Source organism: Bos taurus, chromosome 7 (assembly GCF_002263795.3).
Source record: "Bos taurus isolate L1 Dominette 01449 registration number 42190680 breed Hereford chromosome 7, ARS-UCD2.0, whole genome shotgun sequence".
Lineage (NCBI taxonomy): Eukaryota > Metazoa > Chordata > Mammalia > Artiodactyla > Bovidae > Bos > Bos taurus.
Window position 1 is genome coordinate 84,134,682 of NC_037334.1, and position 26,628 is coordinate 84,161,309.

Below are 26,628 nucleotides of genomic sequence, written 5' to 3' on the forward strand. Positions count from 1 at the left end.
ATCCCATGGACAGAAGAGCCTGGTGGACTGCAGTCCATGGGGTCGCAAAGAGTAGGACATGACAGAAGCAGCTAGGCTAAGCATCTCACCTATTTAAATATTATATGTTAAATATAGTATATCTGAAATTTATATTCAGTAGCTCATTCTTTAAGATCAGCATATCAAATATAAAAGATTTTGAGAGTAATCAATAGTTTACAAGAAGTGACTGAATGTGTAACTGCCCTTTGGTAAATGTGGTATGACTTTCAGTCTGATTTTTCCTACATAAAGCCTTTTAAAATAATTTATGGGTCTAATTGAAGTAGGTCACAAACAGTAAAGAGATTTATGACTGTTGACTCAACACCTGAAAAAACAGTTGTAAATGTACAGACATTGTAATTTCCAAAGAAGCAACTAAATGACATCTTCACATCATTGTACAAGATAGAATGGAACTATGATAGGAAGAGCACATTGAATTCTAATGAAGATTATCAAGCAGCAAAATTGTCTCTAACATGGGTATTCAAGGATAACCATATTGTTCAAGATTAAATTTCTCTTAGATGTGGACTCAGGCTCACTCTCATAACTGTAGTAGGAACCTTATTACACTGTTTTAATATTTTTCTGGATAAAATAATTTTGACCACAATTTAGTTCATAGAACTGTAGACAAGGGTTCCAAGTTTTCCTTGATCTATGTGCCAGAGGGGAACCTGAATCAAGAATCTTAGCTCTTTACGGAGAAACTACCTTAGTCCACCTCTGGGCTAAAATGCACAATCTTGATTCAGACACAGGCTCATCAGGCCTCTCAACTTCCCTAAGAGGATGTCCTTCTCAACTCTGCCTATGTTGCCCCTTGGAACGTAAAAGACATATATGCCTTTACCCTGCAGCCAAACTCATTAGGAAATGCTATTGATTCTACCTGCAAAATATAACGGAGTGACTAAAAAGCCAGGGAACACAGATAAATACAAGAAATGATACATTAATATTACACTGCAAAACAATGAAAAAAATTGTGTTTACACAGCCCCTGTTGCTGTATTGAACAAAATGATGTTACCTGTTTACTACTCAAAACTGCAAGTCGTACCTTCAGGCCCAATATTCCTATTTCTTCCTTACTGTGATCTGGTTTTCTTAAAAGCATTTGCCACCTTCTAATAGAACTTGTTTATTTTACCTCTTTCCCTTCCCCATTCCCTCCTTCTCTATTATTTGGAGGGAATTATTGTCTATTATTTCGTTTATTAGCTCTGTGAAGACACAGAACTTTGTTTTCATCACTGGCGTATCTCAAGTGTCTGGGAATGATGTACTCAGAGTACCTTTGTTGACTGAATATGTCTTTGTATTTAAGTGGCTAACTTTTCCAAGTGTTTGTCAGGAAATAGAACGTTAAACTAAATACTGATCAAAGCTGGATTTAGCCCTGCATTACATCAGAAAGGCCATTTTTCATAAAGGCAATGGCAACCCACTCCAGTACTCTTGCCTGGAAAATTCCATGGACAGAGGGGCCTGGTAGGCTGCAGTCCATGGGATTGCTAGGAGTTGGACATGACTGAGCGACTTCACTTTGACTTTTCACTTTCATGCATTGGAGGAGGAAATGGCAACCCACTCCAGTGTTCTTGCCTGGAGAATCCCAGGGATGGGGGAGCCTGGTGGGCTGCCGTCTATGGGGTCGCACACCGAGTCGGATACAACTGAAGCGACTTTGCAGCAGCAGCAGGATCATTTAGATAAACACAAAAAGTGTTTTTATAGAATTGCTTTTGCTGTAACCCCACTGACCTACATAAAAACCAAACTAAATGATTCAAACCAAAACTTTCGGAAAAAAAGAAAAGAACACCCTGTTTTATTCATTGGAGTCATGTTATCAAGGATCTGAGGTGCAGAATCTCTGAACTTGAGACCAAGAATAGTTTTGTTTTTCATGAGCAACAAATTCAGTTATTTCTTATGAAAAATTTGAATTTATAACAGCATTCAGTCATCAGAAACTTATTAAGCAGCTGCTATGTGACAGACACTAGGTATTGTGAACAATATCAAAAACAGCCCATGGTCTCAAGAATCCTGTATGCCAAAGAAGATTACAGGGAAGTAAACAGAAAACTTCAATACAATGAATTAAGTGCTAATGTATGGCAAGTACTGAGAGTTCTGGGAGAATGTAAGAGAAATACCCAATTCAATAATGGAAACTCAGTTTTGAGATCCTAGAATAATGAACACTTAAAACTGGGATCCACAGGATGAATAGGAATAGGCTAATAAGGAAAGTAGTGTATAGCCCTTCTGGCGGAGGAGGGCTTTCTCAAGCATGAATACTCAAAGTAAAAAAAAAGAAAAAGAATAATAGGTAATTTGAAGAAATGAAACAAATGCAGAGTCATTGCAGTCCAAAGTTTAACAGGGAATGGTAGGAGAAAAAGTCAGAGAGATTAGCAGAGCCTGATTATGACAAACCTCACAAGCCTACTTAGGGATTTAGACTTTATCCTGAAGGTAATGGGAAGTTGAGTGTTTTAAGCAAAGAATGACTTTAAGCAAAGAATGACTTTAAGCAAACAATGTCTGATCAGATGCACACAAATTGAATGTGTAGGATTAGCTACTTGATAGAGTTATTGAGGGATGGTTTCTATTTCCTCTACAAAGTATATCTGTCTCAATACTAGAAAAGATATGGCCTGCAGCCACTATGTCAAACAGTACGGAGGTTCCTCATAAAACTAAAAATAGAGTTGCCATATGATCCAGCAATTTCACACCTGGGCACATACTCAGACAAAACCATAATTTGAAAAGATGCATGCACCCCTATGTTCATAGCAGCAATATTTACAATAGCAAGACATGGAAAAGGCCTAAATGTCCATCAACAGACAAATGGAATAAAAAAAGATGCAGTACACACACACACACTCACACACACACAATGGAATACTACTCAGCCATAAAGAAGAATGAAATAATGCCACTGGCGGCAACATGAATGCACCTAGAGATTATCACACTAAGCGAAGTAGGTCAGAAAGAGAAAGACAAATGTATGATATCATTAAATGTGGGATCAAAAATATGACACATATGAACACATCTATGAAACAGAAATAGATTCACAGACAGAGAGAACAGACCTGCAGTTGCCAAGGAGGAGAGGGGTGGGGAAGGGAGGTACTGGAGTTTGGGATTAACGGATGCAAACTATTATTTACAGGATGGATAAACACTAAGGTTACACTGTATAGCACAGGAAACTATATTCAATATACTCAGATAAACCATAATGGAAAAGAATATATATATATATATACATACACATACACACACACGTGTGTGTGTTTAATTAAGTCATTGTGCTATACAGCAAAAACTGACAGAATACTAAATCAATTATATACTTCAATAAAACTAAAAAATGATAATGGGTGGTAGTGTGACACAAAAGGTAGCAGAAACATTTTAAACAGCAATTGGCAGAGCTTAGGAAATATCTGATGAGGCAGTCTGAGTATCTGTAGGAAGTACTGATGCTCAGCTGCTGTTGAAGACTAGGAAACTGTAATGGTGGCACTCTCTGAAAGACGTGACATTTCTTCTTCTGTGCTTAGTAGAGAACGATGATGATACCACTAATCCAAAACTAGAAGCTTTCTAGTTGTATGCAAGGAATGGCAAGCAAAGAAAACAAAAAGTATGTGCAAGAGAGTGGTTTTGATGATGGAACTTGTGGTCTTTGCTAGGAAAAGGAGGGTGATCAGGTTCTAAGGAGCTGAACAAGAATGCTAGCATAACACAGGGATTGGAGGTGTGAAGTCAAAGGAAAGGTGCAGTTTAAGAATTAAATAAATTCTGCATCTGAAAAAAAAACAAGGCAGTTCTAAGTCACATAATAAATGTATATGTACACTTTGAATATGCATTTATAAAGTGCTGCTGCTGCTGCTGCTAAATTACATCAGTCCTGTCTGACTCTGTGTGACTCCCATAGACGGCAGCCCACCAGGCTCCCAAATCCCTGGGATTCTCAAGGCAAGAACACTGGAGTGGGTTGCCATTTCTTTCTCCAATGCATGAAAGTGAAAAGTGAAAGTGAAGTTGCTCAGTCGTTTCCGACTCTTTGCAACCCCATGGACTGCTGCCTACCAGGCTCCTCCGCCCATGGGATTTTCCAGGCAAGAGTACTGGAGTGGGTTGCCATTGCCTTCTCTGTTATAAAGTGCTAGAGACTTGTTAAAGATTACCAACACATTGAGCTATTCTTGACTTGATCAGAATGAATAAAAGAGAATTAGCATGAAAGCAACACTTTGTGTAACACCATGTCATTCAAGGTTATTCATGTCTTGTCTGCCTACCACCTAAGCTTGTCCAATGACAAGCAGCAGTAAGTACCATCCTTTTGGAGACACTGTGTTAAGATAAAGACATGTCTGCGAAGACGTCCAGCATGTCATGGAATGTGTGTGCCATGGAATGTTAAGTCGCTTCAGTCGTGTCCGACTCTGTGTGACCCCAAAGACGGCAGCCCACCAGGTTCCCCCATCCCTGGGATTCTCCAGACAAGAACATTGGAGTGGGTTGCCATTTCCTTCTTCAATGCATGAAAGAGAAAAGTGAAAGTGAAGTCACTCAGTCATGTCCGACTCTTAGCAACCCCGTGGACTGCAGCCCACCAGGCTCCTCTGTCCATGGATTTTCCAGGCAAGAGTACTGGAGTGGGGTGCCATTGCCTTCTCCATGTGCCATGGAATCGGGCTTTTTAATTTTAAGAACAAGGTGACAGCAGAAATTTGGATGTGAGCAGAGTAACCAGAGCTGTATGAGAACATGGACTAGTGAAGATCACCAGCCAGAAGGCTTCGATTTTAGGAGTCATCAAAATATTAAGGTTTCTGAGACGGAATGAGATTGCCAAACTGTGAAGATTTCCAGAATAATTAATTCCCAGCAGTAACTTACTCAATGCACAGACCCAGAATTCTATTTAAAGAGTAAACTGCAAGTTGATTTCACTTCTGAATAAGTCTTTGGTGGTTAGTGATGAGATGGTCCAGTGTGTCAGGATCTTTTATATGTTGAAAACAGCAGCCCTTAAGGAGGATGTTTAGAGCCAAATTCATGGCTCACCTCTATCATGCAGAGCTATGCTAAGAGTCTGCAAATCCTTTAGACACAGATCTTTCCCCAGTTTCATCTTATTGACTGCTTTCATGTTTTTCCTTTGTCACATATAACCAGAACAATCACCCTCACTTTCTAACCATTTTTGGAAAAAAGAGATGGAAAACCCTAATACTGCATATATTAAAAGTTGAAACATCAAAGGAAGACAATAGGCTCCAAAATGTAAAGCAGCCCCCAATAAACACCTCTTAGCTAGGAATTGTTTTTGCCTGGCAGTGCTTTCTAATGTTGATCTCTTCTACTTGAGTAGGTCTCTGCCATTACCTGAAGCATGAGATCTTCAATGGGAGGATTGAACAAGGCAGCAGATTTCAGAGCAAGAGAGGTTTTGTGTGTGTGTGTGTGTGTGTGTGTGTGTGTGTGAGTAGTTTTGTTGTTGTCATTATGTCCTTTTTATTTCTTCTAGGGAGCCTCAAATCTCCAGTAAAATTTTTGCAACAGAAAGCTTTTTGTGTTGGTAGGACTGAAGAGGGTTTAGTGGTGGAAGTAAACGAAAATGCTCAATTCCTCCTCTCCAGTTCAGTTCAGTTCAGTTCAAGTGGCTCAGTCATGTCCCACTCTTTGCGACCCCATGAATCGCAACACGCCAGGCCTCCCTGTCCCTCACCAACTCCTGGAGTTCACTCAGACTCACGTCCATCGAGTCAGTGATGCTATCCAGCCATCTCATCCTCTGTCATCCCCTTCTCCTCTTGCCCCCAATCCCTCCCAGCATCAGAGTCTATGAATACTAATTACCAAATATGTATCACTTGTATCTTGTGGAGAGATCAGCCAAACAATTAGGGGTATAAGAATCCCTTGGACTGTGAGGAGATTAAACAGGTCAGTCCTAAAGGAAATCAATCCTGATTATTCATTGGAAGGACTGATGCTGAAGCTGAAGCTCCAATACTTTGGCCAGCTGATGCGAAAAACTGACTCATTGGAAATGCCCCTGGTACTGGGAAAGATTGAAGGCAGGAAGAGAAGGGGATGACAGAGTATGAGATGGTTAGATGGCATCACTGATTCAATGGACATGAATTTGAGCAAACTCCAGGAGATGGTGAAGAACAGGGAGACCTGGCATGCTTTGTCCATGGGGTTGCAAAGAATCGGACACAACAGAGCGACTAAACAAGAATCAGGAGTATGACCCAAAAGCAAGAAAGGCAAACATTTCCTTCCATTCTTTGTAAATATACAGATAACTAAACCTGCTAACAAATATTTGCTAACAGGAGAAGGCTTATCTATAAATATTTTTAGTGGTATATTTCTAGTTAAGGACTATTTCTGGTAAACAAATCTATAATCTATGAATTTATAAGGCACAGTTTCATGGCAAATGTTATGTAAGCTAGTCAACTATATGAAGATTGACTATTATCTAAACACCCATGTACACGTGATAATCCATGTCCATACACAGAGACCCAATTGTTTTCCAGGGTCAGATATCATGTGTCCAGTGCAGAAAAGAAGGACCTAGGGAGCTGTCCTCAATGTCCTCAATCTCTCTGCTTCACTTGTGCCTCTTGACTGCTTCTATCATTGAAATTGCTAGTAAGCTTTGACATTGGCTAAGGTCTCTTGACTTGTCTAAGGCTGATTTAACAATCCAATCTTTTGAAGTAACCCTATACTTACTCAACCTTTCTAGAAAAGTTGTATAGACTAAAAGTGAAATGCTTGAAAAAATTCAAATGCCCATAAGTTTAGGAATAGTTAAGCAGCCCTCAGTATAATTATGAAGTATAATAGAAATCTGCCAGTTTAAAATATGAAAACTTAGTTACATGATAAAATCTATATAAATTATGTTAAATGCGAAAACACAGTTTATGCTACAACAAATGATCCTAAAAAGTCACGTTTAAGAAGAGAGTGAAATAGAAGGTGCCTTGGATGGTCTATGTCTGACAGAGACATTGGTAATGTCATTGAGAAAGGTAAGACATGAGAGCAGAGAGGGAAAAAAGTTAAGAACATTTTTGAAGAAAAAAAATTTTGCTGATAAGTCATTAAATGTGTCTAGATGATATCTGAAAATGGAAATACGAAATTCAAGAGTGAGGCCACATTTATAGAAAAGAAGAAGAGAAAGCAAACTCCCATATTTTATGAGCTGGGTATCCCCCTGGATCTTTTACATATATTTTCAATTAATAATTGAAAGTTTCATCACTGCACTGAAAAAACTGAATCACTAAGATGCTTAGCTATCCAGATTTGGGAGTATTTTCCATATAGGAACTAATAGAAGCCTGGGAGAGATTACAGCAAAAGGGGTAATGAGACAGTAAAAACTATATAGACAGGTCAAAGAAACGGCACACTAAATAAAAAGCGAACATTTTTAAAGTCAAACTAACATACAGGGTCACTGAGGTCAAAGAGAAAATGTCAACAGGTAAAAGACTGTTGCTCATGTAGAATGCTTCAGAGAAAACTAACTACATTCATTATCTTCAAACTACTGAATTATGTTTCAAAAAGATTAACTTACAAGACACAAAAGCTGAAAAGTATTCGGGTTTTAATATATTAATATTATGCAGAACATTAAGGTGAATGAATCTCAAAGACGGGGTGTTTTATGAGCATTATACCTCATGTTTGTCTAAATTAAAATCTAGGGAATTACATAAATACTACCACTAGGAATACTTTTTATCTCTTTAGATAAAATTTCTAGCAAAGATGACCCAACAGATGTTGAATGAACCCCTTAACAGGCTTGAATCATACAGGTAAATTAATTCCACAAATTTCTCTCAAAGGGAATCTGAATCTCAGTGCTGATTTGGATGTGCCAACAGCACATGTTCCTGACAGTTCATAATGCTTCATGAGATGCCTAGGAACCTCTGGATTGGATGAATATTCAAAGTGATCTTCAGGGAAATCCTAAATGAGAATGCACTCCAATAATTGAATGGAAAGGTCACATAGGTGAGTGACCATTACAAAATCTGTAACATAATGGAACCATTGTATTCTCACAAGTGGTAGTTAGGAACTTTAGGTCAAGGATTTATTGCATTTCTACACTTACAAGAAGATAATACAAATAAAAAGTGTTCACATTTCTCTAAGGAAAAAAATATACTCTTTTGTATGAAACTTAAGACAAAACACTTGTATTTCTAATATCAACTTTCTTAGAAAAGAGGCAAATTTTAAGTAAGTGAAGCACACACCTGTAGTTACATTTTTTAAAAAACATTTAGATTGTTACAGGCTTTTGCCAATTCCTTAGATTGAAAAGAGAATTTTTATAGATACTGGAATCTACTATTAGAAAAAAATGCTTTGATTTACCTGTTTGCTCCACTTTAGTTGCTTTGTAGTTTTATTACTTTTATTCTAAATTAGATAGTAAAAACAAAACATCAAACATGATTTTACTTTAGTAAAGAACATTTACAGCATCTTGGGGACTCTTGGTAAATAAACCCAATCATCATTATTATAAAATTTATTTAAAATATTTCATTAGAAAATCATTAGTTGTCCAAGGACAAATTATACATTTGTATAGTTCTATTAGTCAAATTCATTTTCATATACTTCAGGGAGGAATATCTACTATCTACTGTATATCTTCTGAGAGTAACAATACAGAATACAACTGATTTTAAAATTAAAATATTTTGAATACTATCTATCCTAATATTTGGTAGAGAATTTATTTCCTTTATTTTCATCAAAAAGTAGGTTAAAAAAAAGTGACTAAATTTCCTCAATCAAGATAATATATTTTCATAACAAGGTTTAGCCCTTTCTTTAATTAAAAAACTCTTCATTTTTTCTTCAGTTCTATCATAAAATCTGCATGAATCTCTATTAAGCCCCTAGTTTTAGTCATTATGTAATTATTTTCTGTCTCTAGGTCTACATGCAACCTGTTCTTCCCTTGTTGGCTTGAGTTCCAATTAACTTGCAAATTCAGCAGGCCTCTTACAACTGAGACATCAATATCCTTCAAAGATTCTTCTGCTCTTCTTTTGAAGTAGCATATTAGTGGTCTCAAGGTAGCTCTTAAAATCCTCTCTTTTCTATTGTGACCATTTATAAGCACAAGTTAATTGGCCCAAGGCCAACTATCAAAAAATGGCTATGTGACCTGAAAGGGAAATGTTACTTTTGTATGGTTTTTTAAATGCAGTGTGTCCTATAAGAAGTTTTAATAATTAATATAGTAAATTTCTACATGGTCATGTATTTGTACCTGTGTCCCACTTTTATTGCAGGAGGGATTTTGAATAGCTCCAAAATAATGTAAAATAAACTAGAAACATTCAGTAAGTAACAAAAAATAAAAATGAGCAGTGATGCAACAAAGGAGCAAGAAAGCCAATGAATTAAGCTGTTTTACTGGAAAGACTCTATCTCTTTCACAGAGGCAATTGAAGAAGTGTAACAGTCATGATATTTAAAATCTTATAAAGAAGCTGTGTCCACTTGAAGAACTTGATTCCAATAACACATGGTGAACAGTAAGGCTATTCTCAAATTCTATCAATCATAGGGTAGAGAAGTTGGCAGTGCCATAAACAACTCAGCAACAGAAATACATGCATTTATTGGGTATCCTGGTCACTGATAAATAAAGTAGAAGAAATTCCATTAGAATGTTTTCCTGACACATTTTTCACAGCAATCTACTGGTATTTTCTGCTCTATCCCTCAAGTTACTCAACATGATGATTTCCCAAGGGTCGTTTCCACATCACACTGAGAAATTTGGTTCTTGTTACCTGAATCTAGAAAGAGCTTAGACTCTTGTCCAAGCACATTCTAATTTACCTTTTATTGCCACTCCTTTCAAAGAATATCTTCTAGGTATAAAAAATACAGTAACTTAACAATAAGATTTATTATAGTTAAAATTATCATGAAAGTAAAATTTTAAATAGTAACAATTTAAAATTTCTATATTTATTACAGTAAGGTTAAGCTTTGGCTCCCAAATTGCAAAAAAAAAAAAAAAATGAATTTAAAGAAAAAGACTGCTCTCATTTGCCACAGTAAATATTTGCTTTCTATTTAAAACAGATTACCCATATCAAGATGATTTTGTTCTGCTGATAAATAATAAAACTAAAATAAAAATAAGGTAAAGTTTAATTTTATGTTTTCTCATTATGTATTACTTTAACTATGCTGAATGAATAAAATAAATGCATTTCAGTTTTCTAAAATCTGGGGCTCTGCTTTCCTTTTTCTTGCTTTTACAAATTAATGAATTCAGCATTAAAGTTGAAGAAATTATAAAACACCAAGTAATTATAAAAGCATGTAAACATATTTAAGAAGAAATTTGTGAATAATACTTTTCTTTAAAATGAACAGGAGATACTTTATAATGTGGTTAAAAATTGCAAATCTGTTTTTTTTTTTCCTCTTCTGCAGACATTTCTAAATACATCTGTTTAAAATAACTATATTATATCTATTACATAATTTTTTTGTTTTACCTAGTACCCACTTCATGGAACATACAGAGTTTTCAGTGATATTGAAGTTAGCTCCACCTTTACTGAATTATAATGGACTTTGACCACGTCTATAGGGTTGGGATGGAGAAGGCAATGGCACCCCACTCCAGTACTCTTGCCTGGAAAATCCCATGGATGGAGAAGTCTGGTGGGCTGCAGTCCATGGGGTCACTAAGAATCGGACACGACTGAGTGACTTCCCTTTCACATTTCACTTTCATGCATTGGAGCAGGAAATGGCAACCCACTCCAGTGTTCTTGCCTGGAGAATCCCAGGGATGGCAGAGCCTTCTCTGGGGTTGCACAGAGTCGGACACGACTGAAGCAACTTGGCAGCAGCAGCAGCAGCATAGGGTTGGGAAGACTGCCTGGAGAAGGGAAAGGCTACACACTTCAGTAGTCTGGCCTGGAGCATTCCATGGACTATATAGTCCATGGGGTCACAAAGAGTTGGACAGACTGATCGACTTTCACTTTCATAGGCTTTATGAATGTTCTCTGTGCTGCTTTGTTGAGTCAATTATGATTTCATCATTATACTTTTATGATCAGTTTTTAATCCAGGAAATAAAATATATTAGTGGTGCAAGAATAAATAGTCTATCCATTTTTGCAAAAATCTTTCATTGAACATTAATATGTTCATTTACTTAAAATTTTCTGGTCCAAAAAGAGGACAACCTAATTCACTGTACCTTTATCTTACCACATTTACTTTAGCTGTTGAAGTAAGTTGAATGGTGTCCCCTAAAAAGCAATGTCAGGGATCAAATCCTAGAATCTCTGAATACTATGTTATTTGAAAAAAAAGGTCTTTCCAGACGTAATTGAAGTTAAGGATCTTGAGAGGAGATCATCGTATATCACATGGGTAGGTCTTAAATGCAATGGCAAGTGTCCATATAACACACAGAAGAGAAGCCACGGACAGGACAGGAAGAGAGGATGCTAATAAGGAGGAAGAGACTGAAGCGATGTGGCTGCAACCACAGGAGCCAAGGAGTGCTGACACCCACCATGACCAAGAAGAGCAAAGGGAGGGTTATCCCCTAGAGCACTCAGAGGGACTCTGGCCCTCATGTCACCTTGGTTTCAGAACTCTGGCCTCCACAACTGTAAGAGAATAAATGTGTGTTGTTTTAAGCCAATGAGGTAATAGTAATTTGTTATAGAACTCTGGAAAACTAATATAGCTGTAGTCTAAGTGATTAAGCAAAGATCGAAATCAAGAAATGTGACTGACATAACTGTAATTTATACCAATCCAAGGGGATATAATTATCACATAGCTTGCATATTTTGTATATTTGCAAAGCACCGTGTTCAGTTAATTTCTTTCTCTCTTTTTGTTTTATGATCCTAAGGGGTGAGAATAATGGTATGTATCTTGGTCACAACACAGATATTGAACCCTAACCCTGTCTTAATCATTGCTGGGAATAAAATACAAGGATGAGTCACAGTCAAGCCTGAGTCACCAGTTCAGGGGGTGAAGCAATTCCAATGAACATCTAGTACATAATAAATAAACTCAAATCCCTGTAAGAATAGAAACTGTTATATCCCCGACCTCTATTCCATACATGCTTTTATACTCACAGAAACACGGTATATTTGAAAGGTAGTAACGATGGCTTCCCAGATGGCTCTGTGGTAAAGAAACTGCCTGTGAGGCAGGGGACCCGGGTTCGATCCGTAGGTCAGGCAAGATCCCCCAGAGAAGGAAACAGCTACCCACTCCAGTACTGTTGCCTGGAGAGTTCCATGAACAGAGGAGCTGGTGGGCTACACTCCATGGGGAAGTAAAGAGTTGGGCACAACTAAGTGACTAACACTTTAATGAAGACGCTCTGATCTCAGAGAATGGACTCCTTCCCCAGTCATGCTAATCGCAGTTACCTGCTGCAAAGAACACTCCCAGCAGATACACAAATTGAGATTTGGGAAAAGAGACATCAGTGTAGGTTGCAGCAGATGAGAAACACAGGACCTGAGATAAGTGTGAAAAGAGGGACAGGTTCTGGGGATATAAAAGGGAAAGGAAAGTATGCCCTCAACAGAAAGCCATGAACTAAAGCTTTGAAGTGAGACAGAGCGCAGCATGTGTGACTTGGAAGAGCAGTGACTATTTGTCTCCTAGGGAGAAGAAACACGGGTGTGATGGGTCATAAAAGCTAGGCACAAGTTTCATGGAGTGAAATGAAAGAATGTTTTTAGGAGACCAGCTTTCACTGGTTCCCTCATTTTCAGAGTAAGAATAAAATTAGTGTGAAGCAATAGTTCTGTCTCTCTGTCTCCGGCCATCCGCAAAAGTGTTAAGGAGTACAGAAATCTAATGATATATATACAGGAAATTGAAAAAAAAAAAAAAAGTCTGAAAACTCAATTTCCTTAAAAATATGCTAATCTCCTTCTTCTGTAACTCTATTAATCTTGAAGGTTAGACAACTTACTTGAGCATTCTGCTTAAAAAGTATCAGATCAAAGAATGGCATATCATAAGAACTCAACATGGATCAGAATTCTCAGTGGTTTCTTGATGATACTATAAATAAACCTTACTGCAAAACAAAGTGTTTGAATAGGTAAAGATGCTAAATGTTAAAATTCTGGGCAAGGGGGACTTCCCTCGTGGTCCAGTGGCTAAAATTCCAAGCTCCCAATGTAGGGAGCCCAGGTTTGATCCCTGGTCAGGAAACAAGAGTCCTCATACCACAGCTGAACACCCCTTGTGCCACAAATAAGACCAAGTGCAGTAAAATAAATAAACACACACATATTTTAAATCCTGGGGGGAAGTCCCTATTTATTCACTTGCTGATCATTCTTATTTATGTTTGTTTATATTCATCATTTCCTACCTGCACAACTCCTCCCACACATTTCTAAACACTAAGTTATGGAATGAAACAGATTTCACAGGGCTTCCGTCTTAGACAGGTATCACAATGTCTTTTAAAAATCTAAATGCTTAGTACAAACTTTTACTTGATTTGAACAATGGTTTTTATTTTTGAGAACTGGATTGTTCATTCTTTTTCAACAGTCTCTAGTAAGTTCTCAAAACATATGATTTACCTTAGATAAGAAACACTGGATATTTTCTCATTTGAGATTTATGTTTAGACTAGCAGAAAATTAGATGCAAAGTTTGGAATGGATCTCTAAATCTTTGCTAATTCTACCAGTTGAAGATCTGTATTGGATTAAAAATTAGAAAAAAAAAAGGTGTATCCCAAGAACACTATATCCAGGTACTATTCAAAGGCTTAAAAAGTCTCCCACCCACACAACTTGGAAAATAAAATTACTTGAAATCATGTCTGTGAGCTTATTAATGAGACTTGCACTGATAACAATGCAATAAGAAGGAAGTCATTGTACCAAAAAAACAAAACAAAAAACTACAGGCCCTTTTTTATTTCCCTTGGAGTTCAAACCCTGGAAACCAGTGGCCCAGCCCACAACCTTCCTGCTGCCTCCCTGACCTCTACCCATGCCCGGCTCTAGACAGTGGTTATTAGCAGGTTTGAGGCTTCTTAACATCACTGCTGCAGGGTCCATTCAGTAATTACTAACAATCACTAAATTATCGGCTTTGTTAGGATACCATGCTCAAAGAACTACTAAACAAAATGTATTTTATTCTACTGCAATGAAAACAGAAAAACAAAAATCCATGTAATGACTTTTAACTATTGATTTAAGACCTTTAGAGCATCTTTAGGGCTTTCCAGGTGGCACAGTGGTAAAGAAGCCACCTGCCAGTGCAGGGGATGAGGGAGACCTAGGTTTGATCCCTGGGCTGGGAAGATCCCCTGGAGAAGGAAATGGCAATTCACTCCAGTATTCCTGCCTGAAAAATTTCATGCACAGAGGAGCCTTGAGGGCTATAGTCCACGAGGTCTCAAAGAGCTGGACACGGTTGAGGATGCACATATGCATGCAAAACATCCTTAAGATTCTCATTAAGGTATTAATGCTATCCTTTTATTTATTTCTTAGGTTGGGAACTATGTCTATCATCATTCCTCTTTATATCATACAGGGAAGAACTGTGTATGGTCTTGGGTTAACAATGCTTTAAAATCAGCATAACTTAATTTATTTTTTTATTCAATCTTACAACAAATATTTATTAAGCATCACCATCCCCGTGGAAAAGAAATGCAAAAAAGCAAAATGGCTGTCTGGGGAGGCCTTACAAATAGCTATGGAAAGAAGAGAAGTGAAAAGCAAAGGAGAAAAGGAAAGATATAAACGTCTGAATGCAGAGTTCCAAAGAATAGCAAAAAGAGATAAGAAAGCCTTCTTCAGCGATCAATGCAAAGAAATAGAGGAAAACAACAGAATGGGAAAGACTAGAGATCTCTTCAAGAAAATCAGAGATACCAAAGGAACATTTCGTGCAAAGATGGGCTCGATAAAGGACAGAAATGGTATAGACCTAACAGAAGCAGAAGATATTAAGAAGAGATGGCAAGAATACACAGAAGTACTGTACAAAAAAGATCTTCATGACCCAGATAATCGTGATGGTGTGATCACTGACCTAGAGCCAGACATCCTGGAATGTGAAGTCAAGTGGGCCTTTGAAAGCATCACTACAAACAAAGCTAGTGGAGGTGATGGAATTCCAGTTGAGCTATTCCAAATCCTGAAAGATGATGCTGTGAAAGTGCTGCACTCAATACGCCAGCAAATTTGGAAAACTCAGCAGTGGCCACAGGACTGGAAAAGGTCAGTTTTCATTCCAATCCCAAAGAAAGGCAATGCCAAAGAATGCTCAAACTACCACACAATTGCACTCATTTCACTCGCTAGTAAAGTAATGCTTAAAATTCTCCAAGCCAGGCTTCAGCAATATGTGAACCGTGAACTTCCAGATATTCAAGCTGGTTTTAGAAAAGGCAGAGGAACCAGAGATCAAATTGCCAACATCCGCTGGATCATGGAAGAAGCAAAGAGTTCCAGAAAAGCATCTATTTCTGCTTTATTGACTATGCCAAAGCCTTTGACTGTGTGGATCACAATAAACTGTGGAAAATTCTGAAAGAGATGGGAATACCAGACCTGCCTCTTGAGAAATTTGTATGCAGGTCAGGAAGCAATAGTTAGAACTGGACATGGAACAACAGACTGGTTCCAAATAGGAAAAGGAGTTCGGCAAGGCTGTATATTGTCACCATATTTATTTAACTTATATGCAGAGTACATCATGAAAAACGCTGGACTGGAAGAAACACAAGCTGGAATCAAGATTGCCGGGAGAAACATCAATAACCTCAGATATGCAGATGACACCACCCTTATGGTAGAAAGTGAAGAGGAATTCAAAAGCCTCTTGATGAAAGTGAAAGTGGAGAGTGAAAAAGTTGGCTTAAAGCTCAACATTCAGAAAACAAAGATCATGGCATCCGGTCCCATCACTTCATGGGAAATAGATGGGGAATCAGTGGAAAGAGTGTCAGACTTTATTTTTCTGGGTTCTAAAATCAGTGCAGATGGTGACTCCAGCCATGCAATTAAAAGATGCTTACTCCTTGGAAGGAAAGTTATGACCAACCTAGATAGCATATTGAAAAGCAGAGACATTACTTTGCCAACAAAGGTTCGTCTAGTCAAGGCTATGGTTTTTCCTGTGGTCACGTATGGATGTGAGAGTTGGACTGTGAAGAAGGCTGAGCGCCAAAGAATTGGTGCTTTTGAACTGTGGTGTTGGAGAAGACTCTTGAGAGTCCCTTGGACTGCAAGGAGATCCAACCAGTCCATTCTAAAGGAGTTTAGCCCTGGGATGTCTTTGGGAGGAATGATGCTAAAGCTGAAACTCCAGTACTTTGGCCACCTCATGGGAAGAGTTGACTCATTGGAAAAGACTCTGATGCTGGGAGGGATTGGGGGCAAGAGGAGAAGGGGACGACAGAGGATATGGCTGGATGGCATCACTGACTCGATGGACATGAGTCTGAGTGAACTCTGGGAGTTGGTGATGGACAGGGAGGCCTGGCGTGCTGCGATTCATGGGGTCGCAAAGAATCGGACACGACTGAGCTACTGATCTGATCTGATATACCAAACAATTATTCTAACAGCTAGGCATTTAGTATTGAATAAAAGAGATAAAAAAATCCCCTCCCTCGGGGAGTTTATATTCAGGCTAGAGAGAAAAATAAGCAAAATACATAAATCTTGCAGACAGTGCTAATGTTAAAAATTAAGCAAAGCAGGGGATCATGACAAGGTGAGGTGTGACCATTTTAGAGAAAAAAAGGTCTTTCTGAAAAGGCATTTTTAGGTCAAGACATGAAGGATACGCCGGAGGAGTCATGCAGATAACTTTTAGGAGAAGCTGTCTGATAATGGGTCTGTGAGTGCAAAACCCTGCCCGAGACAGTGCGTGCGCAGGCCTTGTGTCTGTTATATGGAAAATAGAGGACAGGATAACGACAGAGAAAATGCAGCCAGGGAGTTAATGAAGGGTGCAAATTACATCCAGTTTCAATCCTAAATCTACTGGAGGGTTGAATGAGAGGTTCTAAAGTAGCCTAAGGTTGAAGAGTGATGGGATCGCATGGCCTGGTAGGAGATTCACGCAGCCTCTCTGCTGAGAATGAACTGCAGAGGGGCTGAGGGAACCAAGAAGAGACTCACTTAGAAGGCTACTACGTGATAGACCAAGTGTTATTGGACAAGGGTTATCGTATATGAGATGGCAAGAAGTGATTATGTGCAGTATACTTTTTGAAGGAGAGGCTAAAAGGGTCTGGTGAGAAAGGAATGTAGTGGGAATCTTTAGGGTTGACCCTGATGATTTTGGATTGAGCCATGGACATGGAGAAGATTATAAGAGCAACTAGATTGAGGCAGAATGTTTTTTGAAAATGCAAATATTCAATAGGGGTGAAGGTAGGCAAGAGGATTTTAATTTTGCTATTTTATTATTTTTAAAATGTCTACCAGGTCCATAAATGACTAAGGTAATCAGATTATCATTTAAAATAATAGGCCAAAGTTTTGCACATTATTAGGTACAGCTTTATAATATAGTTCATTTGGGTTTTCTATAAGATGGTATGGAAAACCCAAATGAACTTTCTGGCCAGCCTTATATATGCATGACGAAAAAAAAGAAATTGAATAACTATTACTTTCACAGCTGAAAGAAATGGTATATGTGATCCTTACAGCAAGCCTTTTATTAATCCATTTTATAGACAATGAAAATGAAACCTATAAAAGGAAAATACTTCATAGGTAGGAGGCAGCTATTTCTAACTGAATAAAAGGCAGTTTGCTACAACAGAGTAAGTATAAGTTTCTCCAGAGAAACCTGAATTGAATCCTCCTTTTGTTAGTTGCTTACTGTGTAACCTTGGACATATGTCTTTAGGCTTTAAAATTAATTCAGTGCTTTCCCCTTTAAAAGGAATATATATATCTGTACATATGTGTATATGTATATATATACATATACACATGTATTTAAATAGGAATATTTAATTATCTGTCTTCTTTTATTGTGAAAATTAAATTAAATATTGTGCATAAAACACTCAGCACATTGCCTGACAAATAGTCATAATCAAAATAACAACAATAATATGAGAAACAACACTGATGATAATGAATGTAAAAGCAACAGCTTAGAATCCCTGTCCTTATTATGGGGTAGACGTCATATAGTAACTCTTTAAAGTACCGTGTTTTATCCTTATAGCAAATCTTTAAGAAGATAGCTATCGGTCTGAAGATAAAAACACCTAAAGGCACAGGCTTAGGCCTTTAGGTCCATAGGTTTTACCCTGCCCATCATGAATAGGAAAATTCAATGCCTTCCTGAGCCAACAAATTTCTGGAATATTAAATTAATACTTCTTCAATGCTCTATTTGTAATAAACTTTGAGGTGAAACTTGGGACAACAACAACAAAAAGACAGGGACAATTGGAGAAGGCCTTAGAGATAAATACAGTCATAGCAAGGAAGACTAGAAATTAAATAAGGCTTGAAGTCCAAGTGCACACAGGTAGTGGGACAACATGCATTGGTCTATTTTCCTGAAGCACATAGGTTAAAAATTAAAATATTTTGTGTTTATATAACTTTTACTCATTTTTGGTGATGCTTCAATTTTGTCTGTCAACTTGGGCTAGACTGGGGCACCCAGCTGCTTGGTCAAATACTAACCTAGATACTGTTGTGGAAGTATTTTGTCAATGTGATTAACATCTGCAATCAGTTGGCTTTAAATAAAGCAGATTACCCTCCATAATATGAGTGGACTTCAACCAATCAGCTCAAGGCCTTGACACCAAAAACAGATTTCTCTGTGAAGAAAAACTTTGCCTCAAGACAAACAGAAATCCTGTCAGAGTCTTCAGCTGGCCTGCCTTATAGATTTCAAACTTGACAGCCCCACAAGCACAGGAGCCAGTTCCTTAATATAAATCTCTGTATTGTATATACTTATATATCCTTTTGATTCTGCTTCTCCAGAAAACACTGACTGATATCCTTTTCCTTTCCATTGATATATCTTTATTACTATTTTTGTTTACCTTAATAAAATATCAAATATAAAATAAGAAAAATAGTATCTACATATAATAGAAATTTAAATAACGATTTTTCTCACAACTCAACACCACTATCAAGTATTTATCAACAAAAAACACATTTTTTTCATTAAAAAAAGAAGCAAGCACTATTTGGTCTTTTCATCACGGTCTTAGTGAATTGACCATAGCTAAATTTTTAGAAGCAATTACTTCTTTCCTATTCCACTGAGAATCTAAAAATAATGACTTCTTGCTATTCTTTAAAGATTGCAGCAGAAAACATTTTAGTTTTTAATATGTAAGCCATTCGCTTCTCCAGGGGATCTTCCTGACCCAGGGAATGAACCCGGGTCTCCTGCACTGCAGGCAGATTCTTTACAGTCTGAGTCACCAGGAAAGCCCATAAGCCTACTTAGTATGTATCTATGAGCAAAGGATATACTTGATAAAATAATTAGTAAGCTTCCTTTACGCACTGGAGGGAAAATAGGCATGCCTGTATAAAAAAGGAGAAAATGTGTAGCAAACATAAAGTGAAACAAAAAAGGATGTGCAACTTTACTGTAGATTTCCAAGGAAATAAGTGCTAAGATCAAAATGAAAAAGAACTCATGTTCATTAGAGAATAATATGGTTAGATATCACTCCTTTTAAAATGCCAAAGTTGTAGAATAATTGAGCATAATCTGCCGTGCAGAATTAAATTCTACAAGAAAACAGAGAGGAGATCTAGAGGAATCTGCACCACAATTAAGAAAATCAGAAAGTCCACCATAAACAGAAGTAATGCTTTTGTTAGACTAAAATTGAGCATTTCAAAAGTTAGAGAAAACTACCCAATCACTGGGTCCTGTGGTTAGCTTCCATTTATATATATATATAAAAATGGATATTTAAAAAGTCCGTTTGCAATGCAGAAGACTTGGATTCGATCCCTGGGTTGGGAAGATCCCCAGGAGAAGGGAAAGGCCACTCCAGTACTCTGGCCTAGAGAATTCCATGGATTGTATAGTCTACGGGGTTGCAAAGAGACACTACTGAGCGACTTTCATTTTCACTTTCACGTATACATATATATGTGTGTGTGTATATTTGTTTTAAACTATATACATACATATATAAAGTTTGTTTATAAAATTATGAATATATATTTATAATATACAACTATATTAAATCTTTATTACTGCTAAGGTGGCTCAGTGGTAAGGAATTCTCCTGCCAATGCAGGAGATCCAGGAGACATGGGTTCCATCCCTGGACTGGGAAGATCCCCTGGAGGAGGAAATGGTAACCCTCTCCAGTTTTTTGCCCAGAGAATCTCATGGACAGACGCGCCTGGATGGCTACAGTCCTCGGGGTCGCAAAGAGCTGGTCGTGACTAAACAGCTGAGCATGCAGCACTGCACTTCCTCAGTGGCCAAACTGAACATTTAAAAGATTAAACATATTAAAAGATTTAGAAGGAACTAGTAACAATGATGAAGCTCTGGTGTGCTGAATTACCACTGCCTCCACCTCTGATGGGCATCACAAAGGTCACAAGAAGTCTATTATAAACTATTGTATCCAGGCAATGATCTCTATCATTACCACCATTTGGAATCAGATGTTAATAGGCCACAAATACAGATGTACATTTAAGTAAATGATGAAATTTTAACTTTATAAATATATGAAAAACAGTATGGCATTTACAGTGTAGTGTTTTAATAAAGCTGATTGCTAAAAAGATTTTCCTTCTACAGTCATCTAAAAATTCCATTTTTTCTAATATTTTTATTATATGAGTTAATTCAGTATTAATATTTATTTTAATATTCAAAACTTACTCTCTTTCTTTGATATTAAAAAACTGACATATGACAATTAAAGCAATTAAGAATCTTCCCTTAGGCAAGAGAAGAAGGAAAAAAAGAAAAAAAAATCAAGTTTTGCTTTTGAGTTGTTATGAATAAAAAGCTAACTTGCAGCTGATTAATTTTAGCCACTGATTTATCATACAGCTATAAGACCTCAACTGTGTCATTTTCTGACTGATTGATCCCATTCAGTAATATTTTCTATTTTCCAGTCTTCTTAATTTTTATAATGATTTAATTAATTAATGAGAAGAGGTATTAGGAATACACAGAAGAACTATACAAAAAAATCTTAATGACACAGATAAACATGATGGTGTGATCATTCACCTAAAGCCAGACATCTGGGAGTGCAAAGTCAAGTGAGCCTTAAGCAGCATCACTAGATGGTACTGGATGTGATGAAATTCCAGCTGAGCTATTTCAAATCCTAAAAGAGGATGCTGTTAAATGCTGCATTCAATACTCCAGCAAAATGTGGAAAACTCAGCAGTGGCCACAGGACTGGAAAAGGTCAGTTTTCATTCCAATTCCAAAGAAGGGAAATACCAAAGAATGTTCAAACTACCGCACAATTGCACTCATTTCACATGCTAGCAAAGTAATGCTCGAAATTCTCCAGTCTAGGATTAGTACGTGAACAGAGAACTTCCAGATGTCCAAGATGTATTTAGAAAAGGCAGAGGAACCAGAAATAAAATTGCCAATATCTGTCAGCTCATAGAAAAAGCAAGACAATTCCAGAAAAACATCTACTTCTCTTTCACTGATAACATTAAAGTCTTTGACTTTGTTGATCACAACAAACTGGAAAATTCTTAAAGAGATGGGAATACCAGATCACTTTACCTGCCTCCTGAGAAACCTGTATGCAGGTCAAGAAGTAACAGTTAGAACCAGACGTGGAACAACCATCTGGTTCAAAATTGGGAAAGAAATACGCCAAGGCTGTATATTGTCACCCTGCTTATTTAACTTATATGCAGAGAACATCATGGAAATGTTGGGCTGGAAAAATCACAAGCTTCTGGAATCAAGACTGCTGGGAAAAAAATCAATAACCCAGATATGCAGATAACACCACCCTTATGGCAGAAAGCAAAGAGAAAATAAAGAGCTTCTTGATGAAGGTGAAAGAGGAGAGTGAAAAAGCTGGCTTAAAACAACATTCAAAACAAAAAAAAATCATGGCATCCAGTCCCATCAGTTCAGTTCAGTTCAGTCACTCAGTCATGTCCGACTCTTTGTGACCCCATGGACTGCCGCATGCCAGGCCTCCCTGTCCATCACCAACTCCTGGAGTTTACTCAAACTCATGTCCATTGAGTCAGTGATGCCATCCAACCATCTCATCCTTTGCCATCCCCTTCTCCTCCCACCTTCAATCTTTACCAGCATCAGGGTCTTTTCCAATGAGTCAGTTAGTTCTTCGCATCAGGTGGCCAAAGTATTGGCATTTCAGCCTCAACATCAGTCCTTCCAATGAACATTCAGGACTGATTTCCTTTAGGATGGACTGGTTTAATCTCCTTGCAGTCCCAGGGACTCTTAAGAGTCTTCTCCAATACCACAGTACAGAAGCATCAATTCTCCAGTCCCATCAATTCATGGTAAATAGATGGGGAAACTATGGAAACAGTGACAGACTTTATTTTTGGGGCTCCAAAATCACTGCAGATGGTAAATGCAGCCATGAAATTAAAAGACACTTGCTCCTAGGAAGAAAAGCTATGACAAACCTAGAGAGCATATCAAAAAGCAGAGACATTACTTTGCCCACAAAGGTCTGCATAGTCAAAGCCATGTTTTTTTTCAGTAGTCATGTATGGATGTGAGATCTGGACCATAAAGAAGGCTGAGCGTCAAAGAATTGATGTTTTGGAAATGTTGTGTTGGAGAAGACTCTTGAGAGTCCCTTGGACTGCAAGGACATCAAAACAGTCAATCCTAAAGGAAATCAGTCCTGAATATTCATTGGAGAGACTGATGCTGAGGCTGAAGCTCCAATACTGTGGCCACCTTAAATGAAGTGCTGACTCATTTGAGAAGATCCTGATGCTGAGAAAGATTCAAAGCAGGAGGAGAAGGGGATGTGAGAGGACGAAATGGTTGGATGGCATCACCAACTCAATGGATTGAGTTTGAGCAAACTCTGGGAGATGGTGAAGGAGAGGGAAGCCTGGTGTGCTGCCATCCATGGGGTTGCAAAGAGTTAGACATGACTGTGTGACTGAACAACAACAAGAATTAATTTGATGAATAAATGATATTTCAAGAGAGGTAAAATAATAGCTTCTATGTCAAAACAAAGAAAAATGAAATTTATACGACAGCAAGCTGAATTTGATAGATTTATAGTTAATAAATTAAATTTATATAGATTAGTTCATTTGCAGCAGTTAATTTTCTAATGTAAATGTCTTAATTTCTTAAAAGACACAGACAAAGGCATTAGTGTAATCAATTTATCAAGTCTCTCCTTATTATGAAATTTAATAAAAGATAAATGAAAATTGGATTTGTGCAAATGGGAGAAGCATCCACTGACTTAACTTTATTAAAGAGCATTATTAAAGTTATAAACTGATCTGTATTTTACACCTAAGATACAAACACACACAGACACTCTTAATATTTGGGCATCTTCGTTTTGAAGGTCTATTTTTCAGACCACTGTGTGGCGAATAGAGCAACACAGTTCTGAGACTATAAAAGAGAATAACTGATATTGCAATAGCTGGAGGATATTTTGAAAGAGAGTTACCAAAATTATTTGAGGAACAGCAATATAATTGGAGTACATATATCACCTCTTAATATGAGTCATTTGGAGTTACAGTATCTGTTATGGTTGCTCCAAAAATATGAATCTCATTAGTTTATAATTAGATCTTGGGATATAACCTAGTTTGACAGAATTTCTTATATAGTTCATTTGTGTTTTTATACTCAACTATAAGATGTTTAAATACCTGAAGATAAGATTCAACAAAGATAAATAAAAAGAAACTTCTGGTAGTTACAGAACCAGGTGTTAGGTGAAACTGCCCTAGTAACTCAGATGCTACAAATATGTTGCTCTGGGCTAATGCATCCCATCTGAACATTTGGAGATAAAAATAATGAACAAATGGATGCTCCATAGTCAATATGGGGATACATCCCCATGAGGAGTAATGCAGATGTGACTTTTTTTTTTTTTTGCATCCCCTCTATAACTCAACACACACACAAAAGCTGTTACTAGGCACTTGCTTTTTGCATGGCAATTTAGAGGTTCAAATAAAGAGATAATTAGGTGTATTTGAAAAAAGATTAAAGAAACAGTGAAATATAAAAATATTGTAAATAGAATTATATGGGGAGAGAGTGGAGGGACCAGTTGTCTGTTTTAATGCTGCAGTCATAATAATTCTAAATATAAGGCAAACAAAATATGCTCTATTGTAAAGAGAAAAGCCCAGATCATTTTGTAGAATTAGAACACAAGTAACACACTCTGTAATATCTCATTAATTTTCTCAGAGTTATAATGTCTCTATTTTTATACTGTTAGTCCAGACAGAAATCTATTATTTCTCTAAAATATATTCTGGACAATGAGAATTTATCATGATTATTGAATTATAATTGATCAGTTCTGTGTACTTTTGGGGTAATAACTTAGATTTATTATATAAATCTCTACCTTGTAAATATTTAATAAATAGTATCATTCAGTCACAGTGTCCACTAGGCCCCTGTATATTAGATAAGCCATACACATTTTTTTAAATAATAATTTTAACTTATAATTCATATTTTAACATCTAGTGATCAGGAACCTGTGATGCTCTGGCAGCAACAAACACCTCCATTTACTTTATTATTTCTTCTACTTTTGAATTTTGAAGAGTAGTAGGTCTCCTACTAGAAATACCTGAATTATTTAATTTAAAGAAACTAAAGTATGTATTTTAAAAAGTCACTGTCCAATTATACTGTGAATCGGAAGGAAGAATGTGAAACTGATAAAGATATCATATGGGGACATATAAAAGTTTAATCCAGGTACAATTACTATGTCAAACAAATGACTGGGCTTCACTGATAATTTCAATAGAATGAAGAAATAACAGGAAAGAAAGACAAAGAAGGATCACAAAGGATAAATTAAACAAGTCTGAACCTGGAAAAGATCATTCTAGATAAACTCTGTTGGCAGGAGATGAAAGCAAAAACAGAGATTATTATTAATCTATTAAATATATTATTCATAATATTTTTAAATAGACATATTTTGATAAAATAGACACATGAATAGAATAATAAATATTTAATTTAGAAAATTATTGAAAAAATTAGGGGCAAGTAGTAGCAACAAAAGACTAAACAATCACAATCCACTTTCCACAATTATTCATAGTCTTTATGAATATATATATATATATATATTAGGTTATATATATATATAACCTAATACCGCATCAAAAGTTTTAATAGAACTACGCAATTATATTTTATATTATACAGTTTGGTAAAATTAAAGGAATAACATTTGTTTCCCAGTGGCAGTTCAATGTAAAAGGAATGTCTGCAATAAAGCAAATAAATGCAAATCTTCTTAATGTAATATTCATGTGAAATTATTTAAGACATTACTTAAGAATACATTTGTTCTATTCTAATTGTCTATGCTAAAATCACACAAAAAAACCTGGTCATATCTGAAAAAAAATAGTTTTAAAGCATAATTTATTTTATTTTTTTTTTTTAAAGCATAATTTAAAGTCTATGTTGTTTAGATCACTCTAAAGTTAAATATTTGTGCAGGAGAAGTATTTAGTTGCTTTTACAAAAGAATTTCTTAATAAGCATAGAAAGTATTAAATTAATTTAAAACAAGAAAATTATACCAAGAAATATTTATATTTTAAGTATTATTTACATTGTTACAATTAATCTTCATCATGCAAAAATAATAATTATTTTGCAAAGTCACCAAAATTGCTTGGCAGGCAACATAACAAGGAATGGGGTATAAGAATATTAGAGGAATGAGAAATTCCTGGGCTAGAAAGCATGGGCTCACAAGGACTGGTATTCACAGAAAGAAAAGATTCAATTGAGGCTGAGAAACAGTCTTTGAGCAGCCCTGTCAACACTAAAGCCTCAAGTTAGGGTAAAAAATTCAGAAACCAGGCAGTGGAAACTCATAACAACACAGAAGTCTGCTACTGACTCATATGATTCGGTTGCTCCTAAAAATATGCTACATAATACTGACTAGAGTAGGAGAAAATTATAGAGAGTTCTTATCCAAATCACGTTACAAACTATCTAGCAATATTATGAAAACGAAACATTAATTGAGAATTTACCTTATTCTGTGATTCCATTTCAAAACAGTGATAATGAGCATCATGCAATACGGTATTTTTGAAGTTTACCAAAGATATTTGTAAGATGTCTATTTCACTTTATTCTATTGAATTTTGACTTTTTGAACTACTTTTACAGGTAAAAATCCCTACCCAGTTTTAG

At 36.6% G+C, this 26,628-nt stretch overlaps 1 protein-coding gene across 2 annotated transcripts in view; it reads right to left on the reverse strand.

Annotated features, from left to right (window-relative positions):
- Nucleotides 1-26,628, reverse strand: part of EDIL3 (EGF like repeats and discoidin domains 3) — a 480,622-nt gene that overhangs the window by 291,243 nt on the left and 162,751 nt on the right. The gene's annotated exons all lie outside the window — the stretch shown is intronic.